This window comes from Lissotriton vulgaris, chromosome 1_1 (genome assembly GCF_964263255.1).
Source record: "Lissotriton vulgaris chromosome 1_1, aLisVul1.2, whole genome shotgun sequence".
NCBI classification, from domain to species: domain Eukaryota; kingdom Metazoa; phylum Chordata; class Amphibia; order Caudata; family Salamandridae; genus Lissotriton; species Lissotriton vulgaris.
Window position 1 is genome coordinate 1,483,083,978 of NC_141685.1, and position 12,503 is coordinate 1,483,096,480.

The window sequence follows — 12,503 nt, forward strand, 5'->3', positions numbered from 1 at the left end:
TTTTGCCTGGATGGAGTCGGAGTAACTGATTCAAGTCTCCTCTCCCATGCAAAACTACAGGATTTCCTTCTCCAGGAAATGCCTTTTTGATGACCTTGTAGGTTTATAAATCTTTCCGAATCAGTTTTTTTAAAGATGTTTGGCATTTCGTTTTCATTTTCAACATCTGGTTTTAACATTTCGCGTTACATTGATAGTCAAAATGATTACTGTCCAGCCTGCCATATGTTGTCTGGTTCATGCGAGTTGTATTACAACTAAGACTTAAACGAGCAGAGATGATTGTGTCCGGCAGGGTCTTCAGCTGCCTTTTTAAAAAAAAAAAAAAAAAAAAAAACCTATGGTGTGTGTATATGATTCCTGCATTTGGAAATGACGTTTCGGAACGGGTTTGCATTGGTTACTTTAGAGGTGTTTTTTGCTCATGAGTGCTAAATATTGCCAGGACCAGAGTTATAAATATAATCATCTTATTTCATACCTGTGCATTCCTTTTTACTTCTTTTATTCCATGATTTATTTTTGCTTCTTTGTTTTCCTCTGCCATGCCCTTTTTACTGCCTTCAAGTCTTTTTCTCTTTCTCCTTACTTTCCTTTTTTCCTTACTTCATACTCTTCTTTTCTTCTTTCTTTATTATTTTTACTCAACTCAGGACATTTCGTGTTTCTTACTTAACATTTTTCTTTCTTGCTTTAACTCATTATTTTCCTCGTTCTTTTTGTTCTTTCCTTTTGTTTTTCCTTCTCCTGACTTTACTCCTTTTCCGTTAGGTCTCGCCTAGGCAGCGCTTGCGCTGTCTCTTCCATACTTGTTGTATTCAGAATATGTACTCTTAGCTCCACCCATGTTCTAACCCTCTTTTTAATTGGCTCCCTCGACTATCCTTTGGAATTCTTTTTTTCCTTTCTCTAATTTCTTTAATAGTCCCTTCTCAGTCTCTCCTTTTCTACTCTTGTAATCTCCCATAAGGACTGCCCCTGTAACATGTGACAGTACTCTGTAGTTTCATTTACGGTTTCCCAACACTCTTTTGTTAATAATTTTGTCACCATTCCTGCTGTTCCAGGCACAACAGCTATATACTTGCCTAACTGCACTTCCCTGAAACGATGGTCCTGTAATTAAAGTGGTGTTTTTCATTTGTTTGTATTCCTTAGTGTGCGCTGCTTAGTAAGAGTGCTGCATTAAAACCTTTTTTTTTTTTTGCAGTTCGCCATGCAGCCCTTTCATATTCACAATGCGCTTTTCTTTTTGCGCGGCTCGCCGTATTCACATTATAAAACATAGTGTTTCTTTTTGGAAGCGCCTCATACTGCGTTTTTACTTTAACAATGGCGGCCGCATTCCTTTCTTTGTGTGCTGCTCGCCGTATTCACGTTAGAAAACATAAAGTGGTTATTTTTTTAAGCACGCAATGCCACGCATTCACTTTAACAATGCCCCCTTTAAATGGCAGTACATAGCATCCCATTGGGCTAAAAATTCCCCTCATCAGCACATGATCACCATAGTACAGACCATCTCACCATCACACAGCGTCCGTCGTGACAGTTTCTTTAACATCTCTCATTCAGCCAACCAGGCACAATCTCACTCCTTCATAGAAGCCCATTTATTCTTGTGCGTAAGTTGTGCTTTTGTGGCACTGGCATTTCTGCAAAACAGCTCTCGATTTAATAACAAGCATTTGCAATGAAATAGGTCTCGCATGAGTGAAGGTTTGGGCTATTGGCATTGCAAATAATATTGTTTGTTAGATTTTTTTACATGAATAAATATCCCAGCAGTAGCTTAGTAATACAATAAAATCCACGAAGCAAGAAAAGGGTGCCGTACTACAGGCTATTACAAGGTGTTCCTGTGGAGTTGTAAAGGGACCTCTATTAGCAACATAAGGTCCTGCACCCTTATTGCAATTAGAAAGATTAAGATTGCAGCTGAACATACGTTTCCCTTTGTTTTTATTGAGAGTAATATTTTTGTTAGCTTGTGTTTTAAAATGCATCATTCTTGTTTATTTAGCTAAATAAACAACGTTAGTGCATTTTAAAAATGCAAGCTAACAAAAATCACCAAAACTGTATTACACCTCACTGTGTGCCCAGCCTACAGAGACTAATCCCACAGAACTAGAAGGGTTCCTTGACTCCATACAACTCTGATAGCTTAATAAGGCACATCACCAATATCTCGATGTCCCCTTTACAGTGGATGAAATTATGTAGATTATTCAGGGCATGCCGTGTGGTTAAGCTCCCAGACTGGATAGATTGACTGTTTAATTCCCTAATGAATATGCCCCCATTCTGGTGCTGCACCTAACTGTCATGTATGAGGAAGCCATTAGTGTGGAGCACCTATCCCCTTTGCGTGGGAAGCGTTCATCTTGTGCATCTTGATACCAGATCAGCCACCTACCCAGTGCCACTCATGCTGTCCATTATCTAGGATAAATTTGACAATAAAATCCTGCCCCTCCTCTCCAACGTAGTGAGACCAGATGAATCAGGATTTTGTTCGGGGCACTCTATGGCACTTAATTTGCGAACGCTCTTTGTGGTGTTATACTCCCTGAACCCACTGATTAGTGGTGGTGGCTGTTCTCCTAGATGCCACTAAAGCTTTTGATACATTGAACTGGACATATCTGTTTCCACTCCTGCCTCGATTTGGCCTCAGCCCTGCTTTTCTCCAGTGGATTCCACTCCTCTATTCTCAACCTATTGCCTGTATACATTTCAATAGGGTGATATTGCAAGCTGTCTGGATCTGATGTGGCACCCACCAGGCTATATTGTTTTTGAGTGTAATGGAGCCCTTGGCAGCCAGATTGGGAAAGCATCATGCCCAGTGTGGCCTCAACTACGCAACATGGAGGCTTGGGATCGCTATGTGTGCTGACGATATAACCCTCTATGTCCGAAATCCTATGGTTAATCTTCAACAGCTAATACACAAACTAACCAGATTTGGAGGCCGTTCAGGCTCCACTATGAATTGGTCCCAGTCTGTTATCTTCCCCTAACATGTAATACACAGCTTTTGAATCAGACTACCCCTTACAGTGGGCGGACTCTGTGTAAGTAATTACCTGGGTATTTCGATTAGTAGAGATCTGGAGGTAGTAGATGTGAGAACTAGGACAGAGCTATTGCATGGTTGGAGGAAAGAGTGCCATGGTGAATGATTTGCCTATTTCATAGGCGTTCAGGATTGATATTGCTAAGATGGTCATACTCCCCAGATCTCTTTACCCTTTTCCTAATATTCCCGTGCTGCTGACGAAGGCCTTCTTTGGTTGAATTGGATCCTTACTTATAGGATTGACTTAGGCTGAGAAGCATCCCAGGGTGTCATGGACAGTACTAACTCTCCGATTTGAACAGGTGGGTATTTGCGCATCTGACTTTGTCCTCTTACTTTTGTGCACAAGCTCAGTTTGCACATTACTATTTTTGTCTTAGGTTGCATCCACCGCACATGGTGGTTGAGACTGTGTCACACAAATATATGTCGTCAGGATGCATGGGATACATCGCATGCCATTACAACGCGGTTGTTCCAACAACCGCGTTGTTACATTGCATATGGTTACAACGACTTGCTGTAGGAGGCGCGCTGGACTTAGGAATAGTATAATTTACTATTCCTACTCCAGTTTGTGCAACAGCAGGGTGTTGGATTGTAAATCCAACACCGTTTGCCCGCTACAGCAAGTCGTTGTAACGACTTGCGATGTAATCGTATGCGATATAACAACGTGGTCGTTGTATCAATCGCGTTTTATAGGCATGCGATGTATCGCATGCCAACTAAACGATGTCTCCCGTGTTGCTCACCCATACCCATTGGTGCTGTTGTTTGTCCTAACCCAAGAACCCCAACTGGTGAAATTGACTCAGTATATTGTAGTGTATGGGTCTGAGTTGGTAAGAGAAAATGAGCCACACTGGTCTGTCTCTATGCTAATGCGATACCTATTGCATAGAACCTGATGTTAACTTCTCTATGGATTCACTGACTTGCCGCCAGTTGTGGTCCATGCATCTGACTATGGTGGGCAACCTCTTCTCTGGGAACATCTTTGTAACACTCCAACAGATACAAATGGTGGATAGCCGTAGACCTCCGGACTGCTACTATCCTGGATAAAAGCCACATGCAAAGAAATACGTCACACCTACCAGTCGCTGCTACAACTGCATGCGCTGGATGAAATACTGACATCCCACTCCCTCAAGAGACTGATTATTCGACTATATTCAACTATGCAGGATAAAGCATATCTTGTCCATGCTAGGGCCAGAGTTGAGTTGCAGGCTGACCTTGACATTAAATTGGTAGATGAGCACTGGCGCTATTGCTGTACACCGACAGGAGCACTGTCGCTGCCTGACTACTGGCTGTGCTCGATTCACTTCAAATATCTGCATAAAATAAATCCCACCCAGGCCACTCTACGGAAGGTAGGACTCCAGGAGGAGGCATTGTGCGCATGCTGTGGAGTGGATGATGCAGACTTTCTGCACCTAGCTTGGCAATGTGGAGCTGTGGCAGACGTCTGGGAACAGGAATGTGATGGCATCAATGAAGTGACTGGCACTAAAGTGCAGCGAACCCCGCTGGTAGTGCTGTTAGGCTACATTGGGGACATACCCACAGACGTACGTAAGCTCACTGTGCTAATGCTATTCCTGTCTACATGGACTGTGGTTATGCAGTGGGGGCGAGGGAATTCTCTGAGTAAAAACACCTGGCTGAGAGATGCAATGTACTGCCAGGAGTAACTGGAGGAGCACTGGTCCCTGATGCCAGCCAGATTCAGACTGAAAGATATCTGAGGCCGCTAAGTATATATCTAGCATTGCAGGCGGATCTGGCTGAGTTGGGAAGGAGCGGGTTGGTACTGGTGCCCACATAAGCCCCAGCCTCATGATAAAATAAGCATGCTCGCTCACCGCTAATAAATAAATGGGAGGTCGCCTAATGGCCTGAAGGGTAGATGACCAGGTAGAGGGCGGCACTCCAAGTTGTATGTACACTGTACCTCTCCTGAATTAGCCATACAACATGAGACTAATGTCGCTCTGATCTCATGTTAAGGTTGATGCTAGTAAGAGAGACCTACGACTGTAACTCGATCTTACTGAAAGAATAATGCAATGTACCTGCAAGAAACACCAGTTGTTGTGTTTGTAAATACTTTTTTTTTTAAATCAAATCAATTTGAAATTGCACTTTTTCTTTATTTCACTATTTTCTCTACCATAAAGGCACACATTTATGTGTTTTGGGTTGCCACGCAAAATAATATAAAATAAACAAGTACAGTAGAGGTATTAGTATTTTTGCTAAACATCTTCATTCTTGAACATCATGGAAAGTGGTAATGATAGATCTGTGTCAGCCAAAATGTATTTTGCCCTCTAGGGTTGGATTGCTCGGGGCTTCCTCAGGGCTGTACATAAACAGATTGGTAGGGGCTGGTTAGCCCAGTGAAACCATATGATTTCAAAATCGTAATACTGGTGGTTACACACATGAATGAAGTAACTGTAGTCAGTGGCGCAACACACCTCGCTGCTATGGGAAACAACAGTGAAAGTTGGTGACCAGGTAAACACATAACATTGCAAAAGAAATTCTAAGAATAAAAGTAAAAATGTAGTATAATATAATATACCATGAAGGTTAGATTTTGGTGGGAAGACTGGTTAGATGACACCATAATTGTGACAACATTTTGGGAGGGCAGGTTAGATTAATTTACATCACGGACAGCAACAGTAGTTGAGGTTTACTGCATAGAAGGAAGAAAGGTTGTGTATACTTGCACTCAACAGAAGAAAATAATGGAGAAATAAGGGTATTTATTAAAGAGATTGAGAAAAGTGTGCATAGATTCTGTAAAATACATAATAAATTAAAATATTAAGACGCTACATTCGGTGCCGACCACCAACGGTGTTTTTTAGAGACTACACTGCGAAAATGTTTTTCTGTTCAAAATGTTCCTCTTAGTCAGTTGGCACTTACTTGTTTTATTTGGGCATCTCTTAAACCCGAAAAGAGGACTGAAATAGCTGAAGCATGATGCCTATCTTGGGATCCATGCCTGATTATAATCTCAAAATAACGCTGGCATCTGGGGCTAGACCTCGTGCCAAAAGTCTGTCTTCTTTTGCTATTTTTAATTTCCTGCAAAATATTTCGTTTATGTGTACTCTGTAAATGAACACGCGGGTTTCTGGCCGTGTATACAGTGTAAAGCTGAAATACACAAAGCGCTCATTCAGTTAAACATGGCGCGTATCTATTTTAATTCACTCATACACTGTAGAGTTGTGAGAGACTTCATTTATGGATGACTAGAACACACCGCTCCAGATTTTTGCTCAGAATACTAAATTCTGAAGCGAATATAGATAGCGTACTGAGGCTAGGACATGCTGCCCTCTTGTTATTGATAGAGAGCAAATTGATTTTTACTACAGGTGTCCTTTTGGGACTCGTTTCCTAGGATTTTTCCTGAATTTATACTGACATGCGTTTTAATAGTATGGTTGGTGAAATGCAGTACATTAGGGTCTTGGTATTAGCTTGCCCACCTTTAGAAGCTCAGAAGATGATGAAATAGAGTGAGACGATGGATTCCTTCTGCCTCGCTTTCCTGTCCGCTCGTTTTCCTTGCAGCAGGAATGGGTTCTGGGTGGTGCACATTATCTACATGCGTATGTGCGTAGCAATATCCCATGGTGGACTGAGCTGAAGCTGCTGGATATCCAGTATTACAAGATGCACGCACTGCACCCAACATGCAAAAGCCCTTTCCAGCCCCGTCAGGGTTCCTATCTAGGTGTTAGGACACGTGGCCAAGGGATTCTGCACCATTCCAAAGTTTCCCAGTTGTGCCAACACAATCTGCTCCATTGCCCTGCTAAAAAAAACAGTGTTGCAATGAGGTGATACCTCAAGGGTTGTTAATGAAAGGATTGTTGGTTTAAAGGAGGTATAGTACGAAGTCAAGCGAATAGAAGATTTTGAGAGAAAGTGCCCTGTGTCAGTGCAGCATTTGTAATAATTACCTATGGGACTAGGAGCAGAAACAAATGGCTTTTTGCATAGGAAGAGTCGGCTGTTTAGTTAGTTTCATTGTTTTCATAAAAATGTGTGTGATAATTATGTTATGTTATGTTATTTGCACTTGTAGAGCGCAAGATTACCCTTGGGTGTCGTGGCGCTAAGTACTGGTTACCTGGGGAAGCTGAAAGAGTACTACTAGGAGACTAAGAGAAACGTATTCCATCCACTGCTTGTCCATTTTCAGACGAAGATGGACATTTTACTGTATGGCTGGGAGAGTGTCACAACTCTGCCAGCTGATCACCAGAAGGTGCCAACTGTTGGTTAACGTGGACTTGGAATGTATCACTGCAGCCATTCTTTAACTGTTGTTTTGTTGCTGCAAGTTTTGGCAGTTTCTTCTAAAAGGTCTATGCGCTGTACTGCATGGGCATTGTACTTGCCATTGATTTTGAAAGCACTGAAAGTTCTTAATGACATTCTGAGAACTACAGTCTCTGGGGCCAGCTTTTTTCGCTTTTCCAGACTCACAGAGGAGGAAGATTGTTGTCTCCTGTGGTACTCCAATTGAAACCACCCACTCTGTCTTTTCCCGTTGGAAGATATTTATACAAACTTGTTCTTGCATTCAGCATGTTTTTGACACCTACACCTTTGAACCATGTTACGCTTGCAGTGCTCTGCTGCTCTTCAAAAAGCCCCCTACAACTGAGAGGGTTTCAGTGGTGAACCCCGTAGCCTCAGCTCTGGAAGACCACATGCTCTTCAGCAGGCCACCAAATGCCAAAGCAGGGGCAGGTATATTCGCAGAAACACATCTTTATAGGCAAAAATCTAGATGACAGACAGTGTGCTTTGTAACTGTGCCTCTCGGTGTGACATTTTGTTTGTGAAGTGGTGCTGCCAATTGGAAACATTTGGCACATGAAGATCTTGAGAGCATTGTTGAGTTTATGGTTTTTAAGAGCCTTCTACGTAGTAGCACAAACAAAACTGTGAGGCTGAGATTGTCGCTGGTCTGTGAAGGAATGCCATCAGCCACTCTGTATCCCAACAATAGCATCGCCAAATGAAGTAACTTGGTGCTGCAGGTACGACTAGACAAAGTTCACAGTAGACATCAAGGCCAAGATTAATACACACCTTGGTTACTTGTCTTTATAGGGTACTACGTCAAGTAGACAGAACAAATAAGCTTATGTAAAAATCAAATAAGGGATGTAGGATCCCCAAGACTTTTCTATGTGCATACAATAGAACATATTGATGGTGGGATCATTGATGACTTTTGCAAGCTGTACGGTGAATTCTAACCACTTAGGACTAAAACCTGGACAGAGGGAGACTCTTCAGCTGAGACTGCTGTATTTCCCTTTCCTCTGCATTTCTCATCTTCCTTTATCAGCCTCCAGGCAAAGGGCAAGACTTTTAGAAGAAATTGGAAACTGACCAAGCATCTGTAAGCCTCTAAGTGGTAGGCTCATGACACCAGCTCCATTCCGTGTATGCTCCTGTCATAGATCCTTGACTCCTATGCTCCTTCTGCAGCCTATGCATATACTTGTCTTGATTGCCCCTGCTGCTGCTCTATGCCACATTTTCTTTCATTGCCCTCATTTCCTTCCGAAAACTACCAGCTAGCGATTTTTATGTGTAATGCTTTTCCGTTTTCTAGCATTTTCTCTTTTTGGCATTATAGCCGCCCATTACTGTGTTATCTTAAAGATATTAAACTATAATCAATAACTCGCCTTAAGAAAGCATATTGAAAAATCGATCATGGAGTTGGAGGATTCATATTCAGGGGAAGTGTTTCATAATCAAACACTGGTAGCCCTCAGGTTGGTTCAAAACAAAATACTGTAGAGAATCGAGTATCCAAGAAATCAGATGATCAAATTCATGAGGATTGATTCCGACCTCTGCCTCAGAGGATGTGGACAAGTGGGAACCTTCTTCATACCCTGTAATTGTGTCCTCATCCACAACTCTTTTGGAGTGGGGTCAGATGTCATCTGTCACAGCCCATGAAAATGTGCTTGACAGAGGAGACAAGACTTCTATTGTTGGGCATCTGGAGTGATGATCCTTCCAATACATGAAACTTCAGTGTGACTTAGGCTTGATGGTGGAGAGACGCAATACTGCATGTCGGTGGGAGGCAGTGGACTCCATTGCAAGAGATACATGGAAATCGGATACGGACTGATGCATAGTTGCGGACAAATATGTCTATTTTATTATGCACACAGTACCCACTCAGTATAAAGTACAGTAATGATTTGTATATTACTGCTTTTAAAAATCAATACAAATTATTTTAAAAGAAGTTGGCCCAAGTATTCTCAAAGGTAATAACTCTGTCCAAGTTCACTGCTGGGGTATGCAGGAATAAAGAAGCACACCGTAATTAATTATAGAGATTAAAAAAACATGGCTATTACAACAGTAAAATGTAAATATTTGGCAAATATTTTGTGAACCTCCTCTGCTGCCAAGATCTTCCAAATTCTATATTTTCTTCATATTCAGGCTTTTTTTTTTACTCCAGTTTCATTAATAGATGTAATAAAATAATCTTTCTTCTTGTTGATCAAGTTCCTGCTATCTTAGTACTTTTAAACATATGGTGTGTTTGAATGTCATTTAGTTGAGCAATTTTGAAAACTTGTCTGGGAAATGATTACTATTATGTTCCAAACTAATGCTCCCCTATCTGTGCAAAATATTTTTCTTGGAAGTATGGCTGATGGTTTTAATTTTGTCCCAATGAAAAGTAAATTATTAGAAATATTTATTGTAATTGCGTAACTACAAATCTCACTGAATTGGAAAGTTTGTACTACATCTTCACGTAAAGCAGGGAATAATTGCGTATGACATGTGCCTAAAATTAACACTATTAGTTGTTCCAACCCAGATGTTCATAAAAAATTGAAAACTGTAGTTACCTTGGGCAGAATATTTAACAAACTATTTGTTACGATTGTTGAACAATTGCAAATGGCAACGTTGATAAATCTCCTTTAAGATGTTAATTTCTGAAGGCACTTTTCAGAATTAAGAAAATAATTGAGATTTTGTATAATTTCATTGCTATTTGTATATCATTATGATACTCTATTAGCCCTGCTTTTTCCAGTGACATCCATTCTATGGTTTCATCTCCTTTTCTTTTATGTCCTCTTTTTTTGGTTGTCCTTACATGCTCATATTACAGTTCTGCATTTTATTGTATTATTTTAGTTAATTTTTCATGTAGTAGTATTTCTGCCCATCTATTGGATCACCATTATAGTTTTGTTTATTTATAGTAATGTTTATTCCTAATACTTTGAAAATATGTGACACAAAAAAAAATGGACAGTTACATGTATTATGTATAACGAAAGTAATGAGGATACAATCCATTGAATGCAGACCATTCGGTTACCAATGTAAACAAAAGTGTATTATAATTGTAAACATGGAACCCAGAGTTATTGATATAAAAAATGAATCTTTTTATGAAACAGTTGAAAATAACTCGGAAAGGTACTCTACAGAAAATGTTTAAAATTTAAAAGATTCCTCTTTAGATCCCCACGTAGTTGGGGTCCTCAGGCAAGTCGCTTGGTCTGGGGCGAAGTCAGCCAGTAATATAGCATGACCTGCTGCTGAAGTTATCTTGTCACGTACCTGGATTGGTCCACAATGTGCTCTCTCCTTCCAGAAGCTCTACAAGGACAGGTCCTCAGAACAGTCACTTACGTGCCAGGAATGGACTGTACTAAATACACAAGCGCTTCCACGAAGATCAGAATATTCAACCTACGTTTTAAAGCAGCACCTGTGTCTCCAGGCTGCAGTGCTGGGATCATTATCCATATAGGCAGCCCCATCATATTGACCATCTCACTGGTCCCTTCTGGCTGCACCCTCAGTCTTTCCAGAGTACTGGTTCACTAGTGAGGCGCTGTGCTCGATGTCCCTGTGTCTCCCAAGACGGTGACCGGAGGCGACCTGCAGCCATACAAGCCATCCTCTAAAGCACTCAGCAGGGCCAGGCAGCCGGCCTCTCACACACACTGGCACTGTCTGCAAGTAAACACAGCATTTGAAAATATGAATTACAAAGCCAGACTCAAATTCAGACTGAAAACATAAACACTCTGAAAAAATATCCACCTACAAAAATACCAACTTTCAACTATCCCACCACTAAGCACCGGCCTCCTGTTCTCGTGGAAGTGAGTTTGGCTAGACTTGGGAATTTCAAAGAGGTTGTAATTATTGTTGATAGATATTCTTTTATGGTCATTTTTGGTATGCCTTGTCTTTGTTTTCAGATGAACTAAAGGGAAGGCGCCAGCTTTCACCTGTATAATAAAGGTGGTGGTGACGTCCAGTCTAACTGGGGCTGACGTTGGGGCACCGCTCGCGCGCAAGAGTTGTAGGAGGTTCTTGAGGCAGCGTTGTGCCACAGTGCTACTGCCTTGTGAGTGCATGAGAAACAGTTGTCTAGAATCGCCTCAAAGACCAACCACGCAGCACTGACTAAGCTAGTTTCGTTTTGTTAGCATTAGGCGAGTCAAGTAAGTAATTAATCTTTTACATCATCTCCAGTTTCTTTGTGCATTCTTTTTGGCACCAGTCCTCCTCTTCCAAGTTCACTTGTCTCCCTGCATAGTTTGTGGACAGCATATATCGGTGATGTCCGCTCTTGTAAATAGTGCCTTCACGCTTGCTCTCGCCCATCCAGAGATAAGCAAAATACCCAGTTGATGGACGGAATGCAAAACAAATCAAAACATTCACCCCCAGTCAAGAGCTCTGGGTTAAATCCATCATTCTTTTGGCACCATGCCACCCCAGTTTAGACCTGGCCACATGCAAATCAGTCTTGACCCTGTGCCTCATGGGAACAGTCCAACCCGAACTGCCAAGCCAGGTTCTCCCTGGACCAGAAACAAACATCCTAGTACCGGTTTCGGGGTGCAGGGTCAAGACTGATTTGCATATGACTGGGTTCAAACTGGAATGGCATAGGGAGCAAACAAACAATGGATTTTGGCCCAGATCTCTGCACTGGGGTTAATGTATAACATTGTTCTGCATTCTGTTCATCAATTGTTCTTTTTGCATTTGCACCCAGAGTGGGACGGGTATGCCCAGACGTGAGTCCCTTTCTCTCCATGCCACTGGAGTCAAGCTATCCTGGCTGATGAGGGGTGAAACCCCGAAACCGGTCCTAGGAGGCTTGTTTCCAGTCTAGGGAGGACCTGGCCTGGTAGTTCGGGCTGGACTGTTCCCATTGGGCGCATGGTCAAGACTGATCTGCAAATGGCTGGGTTCAAACTGGAATGGCATGGGGAGCAAAAAAACAATAGCTTTAGGCCCAGATCTATGCACTGGGGTGAATGTATTATATTGTTCTGCA

At 41.7% G+C, this 12,503-nt stretch overlaps 1 protein-coding gene across 1 annotated transcript in view; it reads left to right on the forward strand.

The window, feature by feature from the left end:
* Nucleotides 1-12,503, forward strand: part of FBXL13 (F-box and leucine rich repeat protein 13) — a 1,406,730-nt gene that overhangs the window by 408,103 nt on the left and 986,124 nt on the right. The gene's annotated exons all lie outside the window — the stretch shown is intronic.